Source organism: Quercus lobata, chromosome 2 (genome assembly GCF_001633185.2).
Source record: "Quercus lobata isolate SW786 chromosome 2, ValleyOak3.0 Primary Assembly, whole genome shotgun sequence".
Classification (NCBI taxonomy): Eukaryota; Viridiplantae; Streptophyta; class Magnoliopsida; order Fagales; family Fagaceae; genus Quercus; species Quercus lobata.
Genome location: NC_044905.1, coordinates 2,735,215 through 2,751,890, shown reverse-complemented (window position 1 = coordinate 2,751,890; position 16,676 = coordinate 2,735,215). Strand labels below are relative to the sequence as shown.

Here is a 16,676-nt window from a genome sequence, read left to right as displayed (position 1 = left end):
AGAAGGCTAACAGAACTAACTTCAGGTGGGCAAAGTGATAAGTTTTGAACCACAGGTAGGTAACGTGTAAACGGGCCAAACCTCAGGTGGGTTTACTGTAATTATCCCTTTCATTAATCACAACTTATTAGTTTAATAGTATGTAAAGAAAAAGGTAATGTATGTATTTTTTTTTTTTTGGTGAAAAAAGGTAATGTATGTATGAACAGCTCTTTTCTTTTCTTTTCTTATTATCTAGGCAAATACATTTTACCGAACATATCATACATTTCATTGAAAATTCATAGTGGAAGGGTCAGCTATTGTACACACCCACAAAAGTCCACAACAAAAACACAATGACAAAAAGGATTAAAAGCATGTAGATCTCGCATGGTTATTGTATCGAACATTCCTTTACCAACAAGATGCTTCATCTAACATTTATTCACATTTTCTTCCTTAGGGCAAGGCCAGCCTAGGCTTAAGCCAGGCCTAGGACCCCTTCAAGAGAAAGACTACCAAATGTTGGGGGGAGAGTGGGCCAATAAGTGTTTTTTTTTTTTTTTTAATTGAAAATATTTTGACATATATTATTTACAAACTAAATATTATTTAAGGAATATTTAAATAAAAAGATTTATTTAAAGTTTTTGGTATACTACCTTATGCCTCAAGTTGTATTGAGCTAAGCCAGCCCTGTTTCAAGGCACAATCTTATAAGCTTTCATCTTATCTATCCAAGCAATCAACGATTTCTCAAAATTCCTAAACCCCAGGAATCCATACTCCTTACTCTTATTCATACTATCAACAAAATCCCCTACCATATGCAACAAATCCCCAAACCACCACACACCAACCTCCTCCAGCTTAGTGGGTTGTAGTTGATTCTCTCTCACAATCTCATCCCACACCGGACCTTTATCCTTCATCAACTCCACCAAGCTAACTTTCTCACCCTCCTCAAATCCATAATTCTCAATCCCAAATTTTTCAGCCAACACCTTCCAAAGATGCCTCCACTTGAACACATCCCCATTGTTACAATTAAAAGCTTCATTTCTAGCACCAGGTTCCACCCCAACCCAAATTTGTTGCTCAGCAATAAGATCAGCATCTGAAGCCACGTAGTAATTCTCCCAAGCCACTTTGCTTCCAGGGAACTTCAAAGGAATTCCCTCATGCTTACATATAACTGCGTACACACAAAGTGTACCAACAATATTCATCAAACTATATGGTGAAAAACCAAATATCACATTAGGTCTATGGACTGACCAAGTCAACCCCTCTTTATTCTTAATTTCCTCTAACAAAATATCTTCTTGAGTGTAATAAAAATTGAACACGTTCAAACGTGGCATGTCCTCAGTAAAAGGTGGGGTATGGGTTTTGATTTGGCCAAAGGATTCAAATGGTCCTACATAGTGTTTGCCACCTGTTTGGAGACAGATGTGTTTGAGGTTCAGCGCGTGGGGAATCACTGTACGTAGAACATTGCGGAACATGGTACCATTAGTTTCACAATTTTGGGCTTCAGTGGGCCGACTAGCCCATGTGACATAGAAAATGTGGGTCACATCGGTGAGTTTGGAAAGCTTGGTTTGGGTTTCATTAGGGTTAGAGACATCGCATTGGATGTACTCAATAGGGTAATCTTTGTTCCAAATTGGGCGTGGGCGTCGTGCCACACCATAGACTTTCCAAGGCCCGCCTGGGGTATCTAAGAGTGGTAGGATTTCAGCTAGGCTATTGCCCACGATGCCAGTCACACCAATCACCAAGCCTACACTTCGGTAGCTTCCTGGTGCTTCATAATCTTCATCAGATCTCTTCTGTTAAATTCATAAAGAAAGAGTTAAATAAGGATTAGAATGATATTGTTGTTGTTGTTGCCATAATCTGATAATTAGCACGTATTTTTTTAGTTGGATTAACGAAGGAGAAGTGAGTGGCTATATATAAGGAATTGGGTATGGGCTTGGTATTCGTATGTTTTTTTTTTGTAGTTTATTTGCTAAATATGAGACAAAATATATATCGTCTAATTTTCTTCTTCAAATCAGTTGATGAGTAAAACAAAAATAGTTAGGTAAATTTTTATTTAAAACTCTAAATAAGTTTAAACTTTAGAGGTGGATCAAATTAAACCCTGTAATTATAAAAGTAACGTAATAAAAATTAAAGTTAAACCCTATAGTTTTGAGGGGGGAAAAAAACTCAATCCTATAATAAACTGCTAAAAGCACATTCTCAAAAAAAAAAAAAAAAAAAAAAAAAAGCTTAATTAAACACGTGGGTTGAGACTTAATTTGCTACTTCTTGAAATTTCTAAATTATCAGATGTAAAGTATAATTTTTCAAAATATATATATATATATATATATATATATAACAATGGAACTAGTGTTGGTCCTTTTCCGTTTTCTTAATCCTTGTACAAAATTCATAATAGCATATGTGTTCGCATGTATAGAAAGAGTAAGGGAATTTATACCTTTGCAGCTCCAATAGACCTAGCCAACCACCAGCTCATTCTGAAACTACTGTGAGTAAAGAAATAAATGGATGAAGAAATGGGTATTGGGAACCATAATAAGAGGCTTGTAGATAGAAGCTTAATTTTTAGCCAAAGAAAAACACTGTAGATATTTTAATTTGTTGTGTGTACTGGCTTTCTGGTTCAACTTTATATAAAACATGAAAGAAAGGGTGCGTTTGAATCGACTTCAAACGAATTTCGGAAATCAATTTCCGGAAAATTCTGCGTTTGGCTGTCACGGAAAACATTATTTTCCGAAAATTGATTTCCTGTTGACCGAAATTTTCAGCCTTGACCACGGAAATGAATTTCTGCCTTCATTTTCACTTCAAAGCATTTCCGGAAAAAGAGAGAGAGAGAGCGCGCACGCGCGAGAGAGGAGAAGAACATTCCAATCAGTCCGATAATCGCCGGCGGACTCCGAGCTCCAGGCGGCGCCGATCTCGCGAGCTCCAGTCCGACGCAGCGAAGATCGCAATCGATGGCGCGATCTCACCTTCGCGAGATCGCGCCGTCGCGAGATCGCGCAGTTGATCGCGATCTCGCCTTCGACCGAGATCGCGATCTCGCGACGCGTCGATCGCGATCTTGCCCGCGCCGTTGATCGCGATCGACGGCGCAATCTCGCGAAGCGTCGATCGCGAGATCGCGCCGTCGCCGTTGATCGCAAGATCGCGCCGGCGAGATCGTGATCGTTGATGATTTTTTCTGGATTTGTGTTTTCCTTCTTCTTTTCCAAGCACCAGAAAATATTTTCCGGAAAATTTTTTGAAATGCAACCAAACAGATGGAAACATTTTCCTTTTTCGGAAATTAGCATTTTCGGAAAATATGTATTTTCCGGAAAACGTTTTATAGCAACCAAACACAGCCAAAATTCCAAAATCCAAAAAAAGACAGTATAGACATTGATGGTACGAGCCATAACACGTGCACAGTCTGGTTGAAAACCTTTCCTAGCTAGGTTACATCAAGTTATCAATTTGAATTATAGATATTCATCTCCTTGTTGATTATAGATATTTTTTTATATATTGAAAAAAAAATCATAATTAGAGCATCTCCAATAAGCTCTCTACACACAAAATACTCTCTATTATAGAAAGTAAACCCACAAAATGACACTCCAACAGACTCTCTATACCTGAATTTTTTTTTGGCTCATGAACAGTAGTTCATCAAGTCTGATGAGCTACTATTCATTCTTCAAATATATTTTTTTCTATTATAATAATAAGGTATTGTATAAAAAATGTTGGAAAATGTGTAGTTATTAAAAAAAGAATAAATAATGAATGAAAAAATAATATTTAAATGAGATAGAGAATCTGTTGGAAAATGTATTTGAAAAAGTTGGTAGCTAAAAGGTAAAAATCACTGTTCATTCTCCAAACAGTACAAAAATTTGCCTAATCTGCTGGAAATGCTCTTATAGATATTAGAATTATAGATATTCTCCAAATCTTATCTATAGGGATTGGAGCAGAATTATGGTGAATGCAAAAAGATTGTCAAAGACGTGAACCTTTTTTCTGAATTCAGAATATTTGGAAATTCAGAAAGAAATCATAAATTTTCATAAATATTTTCTCTAGATAACACAATCTCAAAAGAGAAATAAAAGCCTAATGTTATCTGTAAGTACAACAGCATCATTGTTTGCCATTACAGGAAAATTCACAAAACATAAAAGTTCACTAATTTTGTTCTATGAAAGTGAAACCAATCAACGAAACCTCTTTCATCCAAGCTTTATTTAAGAGCAACGTCAAAAGACTCAAAAGTCAAAACATTGCATTGCTAACACCTCCCAAAGATCCCAAAAGCCAAAGACACATTCACATATCATAAGCACCTTACTAAAAGACACAATCTTGTAGACTTTTATCTTATCAATCCAGAAAATTGAATATACAAGCAGCTCTTCGAGTTCGTAAAGCCCAAAAACCCATGCTCCTTTATTCTTTTTCATACCATCCAATATAGCCTCCCCACCCAATTTTAATTCCACAAACCGGCACACATTAACTTCCTCCAACTTTGTGGGCTGCAACTTGCAAATGATTCTCCCACACAATCTCATCCCACATCGGACCCTATTCATCAACTCCACCAAGCTCACAATCTTACCCTCCTCTATAAACTCATACTCCTCAATCCCAAATTACTCAGCCATCATTGGGTGTGCATGGGTCAGGTGAAGACGATTTTTTTTACCCAACCCACCATGGTGGGTTAAAAAAATTCAACCCTACCCAACCCATTACATAAGTCCAACCCAACTCAATTCAACCCACATGGATTGGGCTGGGTCAGGTTGAACCCATGAGTTGGACAATTTTTTTATTACTATTATTATTAAATTGAGTAGAAAAAATATAAATATAAATATATTTTTTTTTTAAATCCAAAGATTATTATCAATATAACTCTTTAAAGGCAAACAACACTAATGACTAAACAACAATAATAAAAACAATAAGGAGAGGGCCAAACAGAGACAAACTTACAAAACAAGATAGAGAGAAAGGGACATAGCAAGTCAACAAGAAAAAATATTATAGAGTAAGAAATAGACTTGTAAGTTGAGACAAAGCAAAAACATTAAAAAATCAACCAAAAGAAAACTAAGAAATTAACAAAGCAAAAGCTAAACATTGATCCACCACGGCAATAGAGATAAGCAGATAGAGCGAAAGAGAGGAGAGAGAGGCCAAAAAAAGAGAAATAGAGCAAGAGAAAGAAACCCAAGTACCTGCACCTAACACTGGAAGAGAGAACCACCGGAGTAAGAAAGAAGCCTGTGGTTGAGACAACACAAAATCATTTAAAAATCAATAAAAAGAAAACTACGAAATCAACAAAGCAAAAAATAAATACTGATCCACCACGGTAAGAGAGATAGAGAGAGAGAGAGAGAGAGAGAGAGAGAGAGAGAGAGAGAGAGAGAGAGAGAGAGAAGCAAGAGAGAGAAAACATTGAGAAACTTTACCTAACACCAAAAAAGTGAGCTACCAATGGAAAGATAAAACCACCGCTGAGGCAGTGATAATAGCTGATGGACGGCAGTGGCTCAGCAGAGGGAGAGAGGGTTCAAAAGGGAGTAAAGAGGGAAAGGGGAGTGGGAGAGGGGAGTAGGAGGTGGCATATTAAGAGAAAATGTTCTAGAGTTTGTGTGAACTAATTGGCTTTTATATATAATAGAAAGAGCTGGTTATTTAAAAAAAATTATTAATTATATAATATATTTTAAATATATAGTATTAAATATATGGGTGGATCGGGTCAGGTTTGGCAGGTTTAGAATTTTATAACCCGAACCCAACTCGACCTACTATCAAAAAAAATTTTGTAACCCAACCCAACCCACCAAGCATAAAAACCTACCCAACCCGATGGGTTGGGTTGGGTTAAGTCGGTTTTGGTGGGTTGGTGGGTTTGTTGCACACCCTTAGCCATCACCTTCCAAAAATTAAACACATCCCCGTTATTACAATTAAGCGCTTCATTCAGCCCAAATTTGTTGCCAAGTAATATTAATGTGTTTAGGAACAGTTTATTTGTGGTAACTTATTTGCATAGTACTTATCAAAATATATTGTTTTTGTTTTTTGACAACTTTTAAGTTATTAACTTAAAATGTGTGAGAAAAAGGAAAAGAAAAAAAAATGCAAAAGCCAAATGCACTCCATACTGTATTTTGAGGTAAAAAGAAAATTTTCACTTTTTATCATCTTTTTTTTAGTCCTTTTAATAACTCAATAAGTGGGAAAAATAAGGATTTAAACCTAAATGTCTATTGAAAATACTAAAAGATGTAAGATGAACTACAACACACTTTTTATTTTTCCTATTAACAAAGAAAAAGATTAGTACAATAAATTAACCATAAATCACATGGATGTCTAGTTTTTTTAATATGTTTAAAAGAATAATTATCAATCTTTAAGCTCTTATTTGAGATGAAAAAATGGAATAGAACGAAAAAGAATGAAAAACTTTATATTTTTGAAAATGGATCCGATGATCTTCACACAAATTTATCAAAAAATAAAGATCTTCACAGATAATGATTTGTTTAAAATATAAACCTGCTTTTAAGCTATTGGGCTGCCCAGTGCTCACTAGCAAAATAATTTTAGACTAAAAAAATCTAAAGTTAACGTTACACGATTACGGAAATGTTACAAAGAAACAAGACTTTTTCCTTTTCATCTTAAAAAGACACTGCAACCCTCAAGCTCCCAATAAGAACGAAGCCTCCCAAGAGTCCACGCTTGACGCTTCTGTCCAAGAAAAATACATGTCATGGCTTGTGTCATTTTCACAGCCACTTTCAACTTTTTTATGTAATTGGGTGAGCTTGCAATTGATATATTTACTCTATGATAGTGGCAATTATTAAGGATGAATAAATTTAAAAAATGGATGATAAATCCACCATTCATGTGCACATGAGGTATGATAATGAAAATGACTTGGTTTAGGTTCAATACATCCAATGTACTGGATTCAGTCAGATGGTGATACGTATTCAAAAGTGGACATGTGTTACCACCTTAGATATCATGGCTTATGTCATTAATGCACCCAATTTCAACTTTTTTATGTAATTGGGTGAGCTTGCAATTGATACATTTAACTCTCTAATAGTGGCAATTATTGAGGATGAATGAATTGAAAAAATGGATGATAGACCCACCATTCATGTGCACATGAGGTATGATAATGAAAAGGACTTGGTTTGGATTCAATGCATCTAGTGCATTGGGCCCAGTCAAATAGTGATATGTATTCAAAAATGAACATGTATGACCATCTTAACAGGTTCAGTGTCACTGGACATTAAACCCAAGCCTAGCCCTAATGAAAATATGGATGAAAACAGAGAACTAATAAACAAATTAATGGCAACAGATGGTTGCTTTTAAGTATATTAATTGCCTTTGAACTTAAAATGAGCAGTCAAAAGGATAAATTCAAAAGTCCTCTATTTAGTAATTTTTATAGATAAAAATTATTAAATTTTTATATTTAAATTTTTTTTGAATAGCTATTTTTAATTAGCTTCTTTTTCTTTCTTTTTTTTTTTTTTTTTTTTTTTTTTTTTTTTTTTTTTTTTTTTTTTGGGTAATAATGGATAATGCCTAGACTAAAGAAATAGGCAAGTTACAAATAAAGCCATCCAGGTCCATGGCTAAAGCATTCGTCAATCTCCACCACAAGCAGTGGGATATCAAAATAAATAAAATTACAAGATAAAAAGATTCCATGGTTGGCAAGACCATCAAAACTACGGTTTTCTTCCCAGTAGATGTGTCCAATTCTTTTGTTAGGAAACTCATCCAATAGGATCCTATAGTTAAGGAGAAGAGGTTTCAAGGAGTTATTTAAAGAGTATTTTTAAGAATAATTACAAGGATGAGGGGTCCACTTCGATAATGAGGCATCTTATTCAATCTTTGGTGTAAGTGCATATTTATGTTTAAAATGAATAACACCTTATTTGTTTAAGACTTTTAGTTTGTATTTGTTTTATATATATATTACAATAAATAAACTATTAATCCAATTATTTGATGTCTTGAAGCATTCTTCTCGACTTATCGTCTAGCCAAGCTTCCATCCACAGCCTTCATTCCTTTGGATATTCCTGCTCACAAAAAACAAATTAATGGTAGGGATAGTATGAGTCTTTCACAATCCTGTTTTGGTACTTCTCCAACATGAAATTGAGTCCGTCATTTCACCGTCAAAGAAGACTACATCAGTCGGTTCTAGATTTCTTCTACAAAACAACATTGGTGAAGTGTTAGCTCCATCATGCGTTCGGGTGGAGAAGAATTTGAATACTTTGATTAGAGATAGTTTTGATTCTTTTCTTTTCTTTTCTTTTATGTTCACATACCTTTACAATGTAATCGTGCTGCATTAAGTTCGGTTAATGTTGTAAAAAAGAAAAGAAAAAAAAAGTCATTAGAAAAGTTTTGATACCACTTTTATGGGAAATGATAAAAACTGTCAAAATATTAATTACTTTTTTTCATTTCCCATAAGAACTTTCTTTAAATAGATTATCAATCAGTGCCCTATGGGTATTCATTAGCATTTCCCTTTATTTAAAAGAATGCCTCTCTTTTCTTGTCTTCATTGTATAATTAATTCTATCTAAATAAAGTCTACTATGGTTTCTACTTAAAAAAAAAAAAAAATCTAATTATTTGAATCAATGAGGTAATGGTTAAACTATTAAACCATGTCAACATCATTTGACTATTCAAATGTTGGATAAATTACCTCATCAAATGATCAACTCAAATCTGCCCTTGATCACGAAAAAAAAATAAATAAATAAGAAACTACTGAACCACGTTATCATCATTAAACTATTCAAAATGTTGGATAAATTTTCTCCTAAAAAAAATCTAATTATTTGAATCAATGACGTAGTGGTTAAACTATTAAACCATGTCAACATCATTTGACTATTCAAATGTTGGGTAAGTTACCTCATCAAATGATCAACTCAAATCTGCCCTTGATCACGAAAAAATTAAAAATTAAAAACTACTGAACCACGTTATCATCATTAAACTATTCAAAATGTGGGATAAATTTTCTCCCCAGGGAGAAAATCACTAAAAAGATTTAAAAAACACCTCATCAAATCTGCCTTGAACACGAACTTACAGTTCACAACTGGCTCCATTATCATAATCAAACCCCTATAAAATTAAGAATTCGGAACAGAGACTCACGGTCAAGCCAGCTCCTATTCACCTACTGGATCCTCTCACTCCCACATCCCAATCTCTTCAACTCTCCCTTAAAAATGAGCTGGTGGTGGGCTGGAGCAATCGGTGCCGCCAAGGCAAGCACAACCTATTTTACTAATCTCTTTCTAACGCTATCTATCGAATAATTCTCAGAGTACAATGACGTGGCATTCTTTCTTCTTATATTCATAATAGATTCTATTGTTAATTTAATTAATGTCATTCACTATATATGAATATGAAAGGAGGGAATATCATGTTATTGTACTTGAAGAATACCTAACAATTTTAAGGCATATCTAACAATTTTAATTTTTATTGATTTCACAGAAGAAATTCGATGAAGATGAAGCCCTGCGAAGCTTTCAAAACGTGGGATTAGTGATCGGTGTTACAGGCATAGTTGGTAACAGCTTGGCTGAAATATTACCACTCTTAGACACCCCAAGTGGGCCATGGAAAGTCTATGGTGTGGCACGTCGTCCACGACCAAACTGGAATTCGGACCATCCTGTCGAGTATATTCAGTGTGATATCTCCGATCCTCAAGAAACTCAAACCAAGCTTTCCCAACTCACCGATGTCACACACATTTTCTATGTCACATAGGCCAACAAATCTACTGAGGCTGAGAATTGTGAAACCAACGGTGCCATGTTCCAAAATGTCCTACGTGCGGTGATCCCCCATGCGCCAAATCTCAAACACATCACTCTCCAGACAGGTACTAAACACTACATCAAAGACTTCGAGACTGCTGGAAAAATGAGGTTCGCAAACGATTAGCCTTTTACAGAGGACTTGTCGAGAGTGGAAGTACCTAACTTCTATTACACTCTTGAGGATGTTATGTTCAAGGAATCCGAGAAAAAAGAGGGACTCACTTGGTCAGTTCATAGACCCAACGTGATTTTTGGGTTTTCGCCTTATAGTTTGATGAATATAATTAGGTCACTTTGTGTTTACACTGCTATATGTAAGCATGAGGGGGTTGCTTTGAAATTCCCTGGTGTGAAAGCTGCTTGGGAGTGTTATTCTGTGGCTGCTGATGCTAATCTTATTGCTGAGCAACATATTTGGGTTGCGGTGGATCCTAATGCGAAGAATGAAGCCTTTAATTGTAACAATGGAGATTTGTTTAAGTGGCATCTTTGGAAGGTGTTGGTCGAGCAATTTGGGATTAAGGAGTATGGATTTGAGGAGGGTGAGAGAGTGAGCTTGGTGGAGTTGATGAAGGACAAGGGTCTAGTGTGGGATGAGATTGTAAAGGAGAATCAGTTGCAACCCACAAAGTTGGAGGAGGTTGGGATTTGGTGGTTTGCAGATTTTACCTTGGGAAATGAAGGTTTGATGGATAGTATGAATAAGTGTAAGGAGCATGGGTTTTTGGGGTTCAGGAACTCCAAGAACTCATTCATTTCCTGGATAGATAAGATGAAAGGCTACAAGATTGTGCCTCAATAAAGTTTTATTAAGTGAAAGTTGCTATGTCTTGTGAATAAGTGTTGGGATTGAGACAAGGTGTAACAGCAATTACCATATTCTTTGTGAAAAAGTAAAAATTAACATACTAAAAAAGTTTTAAAAATGAAAAAGTAAAAAAAAAAAAAAAAAAAAAATTATTTTTTTAAATTTTATCTTTGATATAGAGATGGTAATTGCATAGGGCCGTATCCAAATCTTAGGTGGATGTTGAGGTGAGGTTTTAGATTTGTGTGCTATGTAGTAGTTGAAGTTGTTTTTGTCTTGTGCTGTGCAATGTAAGGGTTACTCTGTTATCTCATATCTGTTGGATTTTGGGTTTTAGCTTTTCTGTGTTATTTGGTAAGTGAATAAAAATTTGTTACTAATTTCTCGGAAAAATATATACATCTTAGAGCACTCACAGCAGTACATCTCTATTGCTATATTGCGAAATTATAGCTCCTCAAACATCAAAATCTTGCTCCAGTAGTGGAGCTAAATTTTTTTTTTTTAGCTCCACTGCTACAGTGCACATCTATAAATAGATGTGCACTTTTCATGAGAGCTAGAAAATTATATATTATTTTATTCTGCCCTGGAGATTAAATATATTATTTCATTCTCTCTCTCACTTCGTACCTGTCTCTCTCTCTCAGTAACTCATCTCTCATTCTCTCCTAAGAATCTCTCAAGCTCTCATCCTCTCTCAGTCACTCTCCTCTCTCATCGTCACTCTCTCAATCTCCCTCATTCATCACTGCCGGCCCGACTTATCCGTCCCAAGCCACCGATCGCCTCACCGTCACTCTCCTCTCTTACCGTCACTCTCTCAAGCTCCCTCATTCACCGCTGCCAGCCCGACCCAACTATCCCAAGCCGCCAATCGCCTCAGACCCATGCCGCTGATCGCCTTAGACCCATGTCGTTGACCCACCCCTTTTGCCAACCCAGCTCACCGACGTTGTGCTTGTTTGTGATTAGTGATTTTTTATTTTGTTTATGATTGGTGATTTTGTTTAGTCTGGGTTGAGGAAAAAAATTGGAGATTTGGGTTTTTTATTTTATTTATTTAATTTTTTTTTCTGCTGTGGACTGCTGGTGCTGGTGCTGGTGGTGTTGGTGGTGGTTGTGGTTGTGATTGTGGTTGTGGCTGTGGCTTATGGTAGAGGTGGTTGTGGTTGGTGCTGTGGATGTTTTTTGGATAGTGGGATATATTATTTTATTGTAGTGGTTATATTATTTTATTGTAATATTTATATTATTTTATTATGTTGAAAGCTAAAATAGATCCATTGTTGCTTAATGTGTGTAGATAAAATAAATAAAGTAACTTTTGATGGAGCTAAATTGCTAAATTTTTAGCTTCACTGCTGTGGATGCTCTAAAGAAAGAATACATAACACCCCCAACCCCCAAAATGAAAAAACTGCAAGAAAATATGTCATAGTTTAAATAACAAATGATACTCCTGTTTAAATCATAGACCTGCTTTGTGTTATAGTGCAATTTTTTCTTTGGGTACAGTCCACAGCCTGTAGGATATATAATTTGAAGAATGTGGGCAGTGGGCACTGTTGAGAAAGAGCACACTCAAAACATGTCTCTGGATTCTGCAGAGAAGCTCTCACACACAGAAAATGTGCGCACTGTTGGAATGTCTGAGATTCCCACCTCAAGTTTTGCAACAAAAAGTAATGTTCAATATTTTTCCGCCTATAATTTTGGTTCAAATATTAGTTGCGTGTGTTATTTTATTGTTGTTTGTGAGCGTTCTTGTATTCTTGTTATCACCATAGACTCCTTATTTATGATTGTAATGCACGTTAATGATGTTTTTTTAGTGATTAGAATTACTATCAAGCGTAGAGTTCTGCCCACAGCTTGAGTTCTTGCCCTCAAGACCTCCAAATACTTAGTACCTATGAAGGTACCAACTTGCCTAAGAAGTGCGTGGTACCCAAGAAAGTTTTTGTGCATATATTTGGGGGTAATACGGCATATGGGTAACATTGGTTCGACATAGGATTGCGTTTTTTTTTTTTTTCTTTTCTTTTTTTTTTTTAAAGTCCAAGGGAATAAATATAAAACTTGGGTTAAGACCCATTAAAAGATATAGATCTAGCTGGGCTGCAAAAGGTTTGGGGCCAAGGGCTTTGATTGAATGTGGAATCCTTTTATTTCTTGCCAGTAACAGGAGCCCAATTTCACTTGAGGATTCAGTTAGCGCACTCTTTTTGGGGCTCGACCAGTTTACGATATAGCTAGATAAAAGAAAGAATACAAGTATATCCCGTTTACATAAACCAGCATTTAAAACTCGTAATGACATTATTCAGCAAAAAATAAAATAAAACTCGTAATGACATTAGCTACACTATATAGGCTTGGAATTTTTTTTTAGGCAACTAAAGGGATCGGACTTGGGCTTCTAGTGCATTGCAAAAAACATATCAGGTGAGTGCATTCTGATATAGTATCTTCCGAATTTGTTTGGAACATTTGATCAAACACAGAGAAATCAAAGAGCTAGAAAAATTTGTCTACAGAATATATAATCCCAAATGCCAAATAAGGCTTTTTATGTTTAAAATTTGACCCTAAAGTACAATCGCATCATTGTTTCATGTTTTCCATGCCATTACAGGAAAATTCACAACAACATAAAGACACTTCATTAATTTTGTTCTAAATGAAACCAATGAACCATACCTCTAAATTTCCATCCAATTCCGGCTTTATTTAACGACAACATCCATTACAAACAACAGCATTCAAAGAACCCAAAGAGACATTGAATCACTTTAGTAGCAGCATTTTACTAAGGCACAATCTTGTACCCTTTCACCTTATCAATCCAAGAAATGAAGGAGTTCTTGGAGTTCCTGAACCCCAAAAACCCATGCTCCTTACTCTTATTCATGCTATCCAACAAAGCCTCCCCACCTAAAATCAAATCCACAAACCACCAAACCCCAACTTCATCCAACTTTGTAGGCTGCAACTGATTCTCCCTCACAATCTCATCCCACACAGGACCCTTATCCTTCATCAATTCAACCAAACTCACTCTCTCACCCTCCTCAAACCCATACTCCTCAATCCCAAATTGCTCAGCCAAAACCTTCCAAAAATGCTTCCACTTAAACACATCCCCATTGTTTCAATTAAAAGCTTCATTCCTTGCATAAGGATCCACCGCAGCCCAAATCTACTGCTCAGCAATAAGATCAGCAACGGAAGCCACATAATAACACTCCCACGCAGCTTTAGCACTAGGGAATTTCAAAGCAACCCCTTCATGTTTACATATAGTAGTGTAAACACAAAGTGTCCCAATTATATTCATCAAGCTATAAGGCGAAAACCCAAAAATCATGTTAGGTCTATGAGCGGTTTCCGCAGATACCCTTGTGTACTTCTCTCATTACGTAATTTGCTTCCTCTTGGCCTAAACACCTCAGGTACGGTTGAGAGAACCCTCTTTTATACAAGGCGTCCTTCATCAGCACAAACCGTGATGCCTGGACCTTCAACTTTCTTGCGGCGCCCTTCTCGTCGATAACACGCCGGTTTTTAGGTAGGATATCAATGGCGTAGTCCAATTGCATTCAGAGTCTACTTCCTGCATACTTATTCTGTCATCGATAAGTGAGGAGAGTTGAACAAATGATAATACCTGTTCGGGGATAAGCATAAACTCGACTGATGCAACTTTGGCTAGATGGTCGGCACATTCGTTTTCTTCCCTTGGGATCTGAATGAATCTGACTTCGAGGTCGCTGATTCGGTTTTTTACTTCTTCTAAATACCTCTTCATTCTATCGTTCTTGCACTCGTAGTTGCCATTGATCTGACTCGTTACCACCTATGAATCACAGTGTACGACTATGTTTTCTGCACCCGCAGCCTTTGCGAGGTCTAGCCCTGCCACCAAGGCTTCATATTCTGCCTCGTTTTTGGTTGTGGGGAAATCCAGTCAGATCATACATTGGATCTTATCTCCCTTCAGAGTTTGGATCACTACGCCAACTCCTCCAGCTTGTCTATTTAAAGATCCGTCTGTATAGATATTCCATTGTCCTTTCTCCTCCGCCACCTAGCCGTCTCCGAGAGTGAACTCGGCGATGAAGTCAGCTACTACCTGCCCTTTTACGGTTGTCCGCGGGCAGTATTGGATGTCAAACTCGCTCAGCTCTACTGCCCACAAAGTCATTCTTCCTGCTTCTTCTAGGCTACTCATGGCTTTTCTTCATGGCTTTTCTCAATGGCTTTTCCGTTAAGATAATGATGGTATGCGCTTGGAAGTATGGCTTAAGTTTTCGTGCCACGATTATCAACGCGAAAGCCAACTTCTCCATCTGAGGGTACCTTTCTTCTGCCCCTTGGAGTGCTCGGCTAGTAAAGTAGACTAGTTTCTGGGATCCATCCTCCTCTCTTATCAAAGCTGTGCTTACAGCAGCTTGTGAAACAGCTAAATATAGGTAAAGCTCTTCTCCTGGCATGGATGGACTGAGCAACGGTAGAGATGAGAGATATGCCTTTAAGTCATTAAATGCCATCTGGCATTTATCCGTCCACTTGAATGATTTCTTTAGAGTGCGGAAGAATGGTAGACACCTGTTCGTCGCCCTTGAGACGAACCTGTTTAGGGCTGCAATCTTTCTGTTTAAACTTTGGACCTCCTTAACCATCCTTGGTGGCTCCAACTCCATTATGGCCTACACCTTCTCTGGGTTGACCTCTATTCCTCTTTGGGACACCATGAAGCCAAAGAATTTCCCGGCTGTCACTCCAAACGCGCACTTGTTTAGATTTAGCTTCATGTTGAATGATCAGAGTGTGTCAAATGTCTCCCTGAGGTCATCTAGGTGATTAACTTCATGCAGGCTTTTTACCAACATGTCGTCAACATAAACCTGTACGTTCTTGCCGATCTGGTGTGCAAACATCTTGTTCATTAACCTTTGGTATGTTGCCCCAGTATTTTTGAGTCCGAAAGGCATCACCTTATAGCAGAATAATCTCTGGCTTGTAACGAAGGAGGTCTTCTCTTGATCAGATTCGTCCATCCTGATTTGGTTGTAGCCTAAGAAAGCGTCCATAAAACTTAGGAGCTGGTGTGTCGCAATCGAATCTACCAAGGTATCTATCCGTGGGAGCGGGTAGCCGTCTTTAGGGCAAGCTTTGTTGAGGTCCATGAAATCTACGCACATCCTCCAGTTTCCGTTGGCCTTTTTAACCATGACGACGTTTGCCAACCAGTCGGGGTAATATACTTCCCGGATAAAACTTGCCTCTAGTAACTTTCGAACTTCCTCAGCTATGGCCTTGTCCCGCCCCTGGGTGAAGACTCGTTTCTTTTGCCGGATTGGAGGGAATGAGGGCGACACATTTAACTTGTGGACCATGACTGAGGGGTCGATTCCTGGCATGTCTTTATGACTCCAAGCGAACACGTCTTGGTTATCTCTGAGGAAAGTCGTGAGCGTTTGGCGCACCGGCCAACTAGCTAGTGTAATTTTAGTCGTCCGTTCAGGCCGTGTGTCATCAAGTCTCACATCTTCCAGCTCTTCAACCGGCTTTGCTAGTGCCCGTTGCTTTCCGATACACATTGTTTGCTATTGATCCTTCATTTCTAACATGGCAATATAGCATTCCCGTGCTGCTATCTGATTTCCTCCTAGTTCTCCCACCCCATACTCCGTCGGGAATTTAATCATCAGGTTGTATGTTGAAGTCACCACCTTCCAGGAATTGAGAGTGGGCCGCCCGAGGATGGCATTAGCAGTCGACTACGAGAAAAGTTACCTCCTTAGTGATCTGTTGAGGATAGTCACTTACCGTCATAGATAGTGTTATTGCGCCCAAGGGGAACACCTTCGTTCCCCCAAATCCCATGAGTGGGGCATCTT

General features: G+C 37.4%; 1 protein-coding gene and 1 pseudogene across 3 annotated transcripts in view; both read right to left on the bottom strand.

Annotated features, from left to right (window-relative positions):
• LOC115973931 (3-oxo-Delta(4,5)-steroid 5-beta-reductase-like) overlaps positions 1–16,676 on the bottom strand; it is a 47,483-nt gene that overhangs the window by 17,811 nt on the left and 12,996 nt on the right. The window lies entirely within an intron of this gene.
• Positions 618–14,372, bottom strand: LOC115977976 (annotated as a pseudogene). The gene is made up of 5 exons (XR_004088615.1): positions 14,254–14,372; positions 13,584–14,147; positions 12,950–13,025; positions 2,480–2,599; positions 618–1,817 (listed from the first exon to the last, which is right to left on the bottom strand). The product of XR_004088615.1 is annotated as a 3-oxo-Delta(4,5)-steroid 5-beta-reductase-like (transcript).